We start from the raw sequence: 7,838 nt of genomic DNA, 5'->3' as shown, positions 1-7,838 counted from the left end.
AACAATGATACTAATAGTCATAATGATTAAATTGATTTGAGTTATAATACTAATAATAATGATTATATCAGTAATCCTAGCGCTCGTAATACGAGTAATGTTTTTTCTTTTCGTAAATTATTTTTAGTTCACGTACCGTCGGAGGCGTGCCACGCCTGCACCCCTTGTCGGTGCTAGCCGGTGGCTGGCTCCTTTCTCCTTGGCGCGGCTGCACCGGACATTAAGCCGGGGACTTGGCTCCGGTTTCAAGGTACAATTCTTAATTGCATGAAATATAAAGGAAAAACATGCAAACGCATGAAAAACTAGTTATATGCTCACATTTGATGAAATTCATTTAGATAATAAGATTGCTATTGACCGAAAACTGCAGCAAGTTGTTGGGTCACACAAGTCATGCCAGTGCGTAATGGTCCGTAGTTTATTTTCCAAATGGAAACAACCTGTATATTATAATTATGATACAGCAATGACAAAGGATACTCTTTTGTCTATTATTTCACAATTGTATAATGTAGGTTATACTGTTGTTGGCATAATATGTGACATAGGCCCAACAAACTTAGCGGTATGGTCTGAATTGAATATTGGAGTTGCAAAAAACAATTATTTTCAGCACCCTCTCAATGAAAAGTTGAAGATTTTTGTATTTGCAGACATGCCACACTTGCTGAAGTTAGCAAGAAATCACTTTCTTGACAATAGGTTTGTTGTTCGGGGACATCGTGTAGATAAGAAATGTATCGAACGAATTTTTAGTATTAATGCAAAAGATGTAAAAGTCTCCCACAACATTTCTCAATACCACCTTGACGTTCAAGGCTGCGAAAGACAAAAAGTTGTTGTTGCCTCACAATTACTATCAGAACGAACAGCTTCCGCCATAGAATGGTATGGACAAAAAGGATACCTCGACAATTTTGACTGGAAGGAAATCGGGCGCGTTATCCGTTTGTTTAACGATTGGTTTGACGTTTTCAATGCTAGTAGTATGTACGGCAAACATGATGGCAAGAATGCTTATACGGTATTAATTTAGAAAAATAAGATGGCATTTTACGTGAAATGACCGAATTAATAAACGAGATGGTAATCGGAAAACATAAAAGTTTGATTACATTCCAAAAAGGCATTATTGTCAGTAACTGTTCTTTGCAGCAATTTTTGCCATACATTAAGGAAATGTATTCTAATGAGTACTTTAATGTGCAATATGTTATCACCAAGCGGTTAAATCAAGATGTACTTGAAAACTTTTTTTCATGTATTAGAAGCACTGGTGTTGCGTATGATAAGTCCACTGCTCTCGATTTCAAATATCGCATGAAAAGATATATTTTAAGCAAGCACTCAACCAATCTGTTTTGTAATGAAAGGGCTTGTAACGTTTTGGCAGAACCTGATATACCTTATTTTATATCCCCTCTTACTACTGGCGAAGCTACTGACGAATCCGAAGTACTGAGTGGAATGCTCGAATCGTATGCGTTGGAAGACGATGAACTAACTCATTTTGAAGAAGAAAAATTGTGCGCTGAATACGATGTTGGAAATAATAATGTAACTGTATGTGATCTGTCCATGTTTCATCCGACTTTGGAAGAAGAGGAACTTCTCACTTCTATAGACGAAATGGACATAATAGATAATATTGAAGATGAAGGATTGAAGTATATATCGCTGGTTATGTTGCCTACCGATTTAAATCGAAATATAATAATTTAGGTGTCGCAACTCTCGAGATGCCAGTTGGAAGCGATGTAGATTGGATTCAGTTTATTTCCAGCGGAAAATGTATGTACCCATCGGAAATGTTGTTAACGGCAACGCGGATAATGAATATTGAATTCGAAAAATATGGATCTCAACTTCGCAAAACCAAATTTATTTTTAACGAATTGGCGATAATTGTACAAGAAAAAATACAACCGCTAAAATTACCATGTAAAGTTATTCTGTGCCTTGTTCGTACACGAACATATATTCGAGTCCGGATAATGAATCGTCAAATATCTGCACAGAACAGAAGTAAAAATAGGAAAAAGAAGATTGTAAAATTTACTAATAATAAAACATGATGTACTAATCTACACATACCTATCATTTTCTCTTCCTTAAATATATTTCTTGAATTTTTTACACCAATATTTTCGAACCTATGATTATTTCTTATTTGTTCGGTCCAAATATAATTAAATATAATTTCTTACACTCGTTCATAATATTTAATGTTGTTTTAAAATTCTATTTTTCAATTATTGATTATGTAAAGTAGGTTTTATAAATCGCTCCTACAAAATGATGTTTACAACAATAATAAAATAACTTTTTATAAAAAAAACATTATAAAAATATAATAATTTAAATATAATATCATATGTACTACTAATATATTACGTTCTATTCTTCAAATAAACATTTCAATTAAAGTGCTGCAAAGAGAGCTGTAAGTATACTGATAAATAATACATTTCAATTTACCACGAAATAATAACGTTTTTTTTTGTATTTTTTAAATTAAAATGTTTAATGTAATTGATTTATTTGGAAAATTTCATATATTTAAATTAATACAATATCAATATAATAATATAATTTATGTATAATATTAAATATAATATATACATTAATTTACATGTGTCATAATTAAAATAATTTAATATAATAATAAGATAAATTTTTGATGTTTATTTCATTAATATTAATAATAAAATATTATTTTTGTACAATTTTTCCGTCCAAAAACTTTACATATACTTAAACATATACTTTGTATTTCACATCTCAGTAAAGTACTGCGTATTAATGTATTACCGAAAATTCAATAAAAGGTTATTTTTCATGCAATGACGCCTATAAATGGCAAAATAGTAATTTTTTATAATGTGCACTGTACAAAGAAATTATAATAATTTCGAATTCACCGCGTAATGATGACGTAACTTGGTGACAATTCTGATTGGCCATTTGACAGTCACGTGATTTATCGATGCGTAAGAGCATACCCTTGTCTTTATATCATGGTTACGTCCTGATCTAAAATGACATTGAACACAGGGAAAGACACTACTACGGTCATGTATTGATGTATACGTACCGGCAGAAATGGTGTCCCCTTGGCGCGCGGCGCCACACACTTGTACCGAAGCACACACGTACGTTACTGGAAGCGCGGAGGCGAGCAGCGCGAAGGGAGAAAGTAGTGGGGGGCGCTCCGATATTCTATCGTTAGCGCAAGCCGCACGATTGAGAGAGAAAGCGTAATTGGACGTGATGTCGGCTCGCGGCAGTGATGCACATTTGGCTCCCCGGCAACACGGAAACCAGCCTCACCACTTGTACCCCCACCAAGCAGACACCTACTGGTATCGAGTCGGCCGTCTACGGCGCGAGAGCGAGCGAGACAGCGAGAGACAGCGCCCGTCCTTCTCACTTTACAAGCGAGTATTAGAGCGAAAAGGACGGCCGCTCTCTCTCGCTGTCTCGCTTCCTCTAGTATCGTAGTCGCTTGTTATAAGCGACCGAAAACCGAAAATGTACTTTCTCGGCCGCTCGGCGTATTCCTGTACAGGGTATCCCGACCTTTTTTGCCAATCACTTTTGTGTTGATAGAGCGGATTAAACTGAGTCGAAAAGTCCTTTACCATTTTGCAATTTTCGCAATAGTTAACGAGATATTAATTACTAAAAATTGTAAAATATTGGTCTTGAATAATTTTTTGTTCAAATACTATCAACTTTACAGAAAAACTGCAAGAGACATAAATTATTTATTTTCTTCTCGTAAAGTTTTGAAAATTTTTTCAGAATTTTTAAGCAACTTTTTAGTACTGCATTTTCTTATTTTTATCATCATAAGAAAATACGTTATTAAAAAATTCAGAAAAAATTCTGAAAAAATTCTCAAAACTTTATGAGAAGAAAATAAACAATTTTTGTCTCTTGCAGTTTTTCTGTAAAGTTGATAGTATTTGAGTAAAAAATTATTCAAGACCAATATTTTGCAATTTTTAGTAATTAATATTTTGTTAACTATTGCGAAAATTGCAAAATGGTAGAGGACTTTTCGATTCAGTTTAGTCCGCTCTATCTACGCAAAAGTGATTGGCATAAAAGGTCGGGATACACTGTACAGGAATACGCCGAGCGACCGAGAAAGTACATTTTCGATTTTCGGTCGCTTATAACAAGCGACTACGATACTAGAGGAAGCGAGACAGCGAGAGAGAGAGAGAGAGAGAGAGAGAGAGAGCAGCCGTCCTTTTCGCTCTAATACTCGCTTGTAGAGCGAGAAGGACAGACGCTGTCTCTCGCTGTCTCTCGCTCGGTCTCGCGGCGAAAACGGCTGACTAGGTAGTCGATGCCGGTGGGTGTCTGCTTGGTGAGGGTACAAGTGGTGGGGCTGGTTTCCGTGTTGCCGGGGAGCCAAATGTGCATCACTGGCTAGCGGTGACCTTGCGCTGTCTCACACATTTGTTACTAGTACGAGTGAGATACCCCGGTGTCTCTCGCTTGCCAATATTCATAATAATACTTTTATTATGAAAAATGTTGTAATTATGCATAAAAATTTTTAATATTGTAAAAAATTGTGTATAATTACAACATTACGTGTAATATTGAAACTCATTGTAATAGAACAAAGGAAATTTAATTTGGCTAAAAAGGAATCAGTGCAGTAAGAAGTGCGCAAAAATTTTTGTAAAAAGATATTTAATAAACCATAAGATGCGTAATTACATCATCGTCTGGACGTTTCGGCTATACATTTTAGCCATCCTCAGTAATATCGTGATACAGAATCTCCAAGTATCCATCAAGAAGTGTAATTGTTTGTCGGCCAAAGAAGTTTCCGTGCTTTTTTTGGTAACGAAATTATATAATCTAAATATTAATAGAAATAATGTTTGAAAAAATCTTAAATAAATTAACGTAATTGACCAGTGATTTTTAGCCAAATTATATTTTCTTTGTTCTATTACAATGAGTTTCAAAATTACACGTAATGTTGTAATTATGCACAACAATTTTTTACAATATTAAACATTTTTATGCATAATTACAACATTTTCCATAATAAAAGTATTATTATGAATATTGGCAAGCGAGAGACACAGGGGTATCTCACTCGTACTAGTAACAAATGTGTGACACAGCGAAAGGACCCCGTGAGCCGGCATCACGTTCAATTACGCTTTCTCTCTCAATCGTGCGCCTTGCGCTCAGTGATGAGCTGTGTGGGAATAAAGTGACGCATGCGCACTAAGCAAACGCTATGGCTGCTCAGTAATGTATGTATCTTGGTAAGATCTGAGGTATCGTTAGGCCTCTAGCAAGAAAGGAAATATGAAGAGAGTTACAAAGAGAAGAAAGTTCCTTTAAACAAATAGAATAAATATTTAATACGAATAATAATAAAAAAATGTATTTGTTTGTTATTTTTTTACGTCTGCAGCTGATTTATTACGACGCGAACAAACATATTATCATAATTTTCTATTGCGCATTTGTTTATTTTTGCTTTTTGGTACACAAAGATTACCTACCTCTCGCAAAAAATGGACGAAAATTTACGGGGCACAGCCGGCACGGGCACCTAACGGCTAACGGTTTCAGATACGTCTGTGAAAGCTGCCGACACGTGACTTTGACGTCAGCTTACGCTTGCGCATGAACATTCCCATGTGAGAATAATTCCCACACGGCCCATCACTGCTTGCGCTAAGGATAGAATATCGGAGCGTCCCCCTTCAAGATTGAAGGTTGAAGTTGAAGGTTGAAAGAAGTTCCATGAACTTTTTCAGATTTTTTAAAGCACTTTTACTGGTCCAAAAAACGCCAAGACGATAACGACCCCCGTAGTGGACTGAAAGGTGCCGAAAAAACGTAGTGGACGGAAGGGTTAATTTCAATTTTACGTGTTGTCTTTTTCAGATATTTTAAAATATGTGTGTTCAAGTGATTTTATAAAATCAACATGGATAAACTAATTATTGTATAATAATTATGTTATCAATAGCCGGTTTCACCAACGCCAATTACTTAATTCGCCGTGGAACTGACTAATCGCGTTTGCTGTTTAGTGGAATTGACCTCTTATGGTTGACACTTATGGTCAATCACGGATTTGGCTTAATCGAATTGGTGAAACCGGTCCTTCGTATATAATATTAAAAAGTAAAACACAAATGGTACTGTTCTTTGTTATATTAAAATGTTAAACCCATGTAGTACCATCTTTATCAAGTTAAATTCTACCAAATTAAAAAGTAAAATCCAAGTGGTATTATTATTTTTGTTATTTACTTATCTCTAATGATATGTATCATGTGTATAAAAGATCAAATCAAAAAGTAAAACACAAGTGGTACTGTTTCTTGTTATTTATACACACTTACTTTCTTAAAAAATGGTTAAAAAAGCGTTAAGCGTGCTTTTCGTAAAAATTATTTGGGCCGGTTTCACCAACACCAATTACTTAATTCGCCGTGGAACTGACTAATCGCGTTTGCTGTTTAGTGGAAATGACCACTTATGGTTGACATTTATGGTTCATTCAAGTTGATGAAACCGGTCCTTTGTATATAATATTACTTAACTCTAATGATATGTATTATTCATATAAAAGATTTGATATCAACAAAATTGGCGCCAAGTTAAATTCCTTAAAATGTTATGTATCGATCGTAAAAAAGATTTGATATCAACAATTGGCGCCAAGTTAAATTTTATGTAATTCGGATATAACACTATATTTCCATGCAACAAGTGTCCATAGTGCACAAATTAAAAACTATTGCGAACAGTATTGTGAACGAAACATGGATCCCGTTGAGATAATGGAACGAATGAAGATGGAGTACGATGAAAGCAATGTATTGCATACTAGAAAAGATGCGATACGCGTTCTAGGAAAATCCGCGACAGAGAGAGACACAAGTGTGCGAATATCACCGGTGCAATTCCTACGCGATCGAGAGTTAGGAATATGCGGCAAGCGTATCATAGAACAGACAGAAATTCACAATGAGCCCGTTTGTTCCTGGCTTTTATTCGCGCGGCAGAAAGTGTACACGCGGTTATTCAACAAACATTGTGAGAACTATGACTTTGTAAATAGATCTAAAACTCACAGTTTAACAGACAACGACTTTTTTTGTGTGTTGGAAATCGCGATGGAGACCGTTTATCACTGCTACAGGAATATTACGATTCCCGCGGGTGGTGAAAAAATAGCCAATCTATTGATAGGTGGTGATGCAAATATGCCATATTACTACTGCGAGGATACTGTTTTAGAAAAAAAATATTTTTGTGACATATGTGATGATGAATGCTTTGAGTGTGAACCATGCCGTTTCGCATTCAAAAATTATTGCATGGCGCGAAGGTACTATGCAATTATAGATATGGAGCGGTGGTGCAACGTATGTGAACGTGCAAGTGCTCCGTGGAAAAGTGCGATGCGATCTAAAGACTGTGAAAAAGACATGGAAAATCACGAGCGAGTGGAACACTAACTGCTGGAGCAGTGCGACCAGGTCGCTACTCTGGTGGAATGTTTTGTGTGGCTGCAACGATGCAACGAGTGCATCGAGCGGCTCGAAGAACTTTGTCGTGCCAAGCGTCCGCGCCTCGCCTTGGACACAGACAATCCATGGTGGCGAGGATCGCGGGTGCAAAGTCGCAATTGGAGCGACGTTTCGTGAACGTTGGTGGCAAGTATGCGAGTGGCGGGTACGCGAGTGGCAATGAGCAATCTCTTGTATGGCGAGAGATTGATGCCGCATTCGAGAGTCGTATAGTGACAGGCGCGGTGATAAACTCTAATCACATCG

Source organism: Trachymyrmex cornetzi, unplaced genomic scaffold (assembly GCF_001594075.2).
Source record: "Trachymyrmex cornetzi isolate Tcor2-1 unplaced genomic scaffold, Tcor1.1 scaffold48, whole genome shotgun sequence".
Lineage (NCBI taxonomy): Eukaryota > Metazoa > Arthropoda > Insecta > Hymenoptera > Formicidae > Trachymyrmex > Trachymyrmex cornetzi.
The sequence above is the reverse complement of the archived record's forward strand: the minus strand, read 5'-3'. Positions refer to the sequence as shown.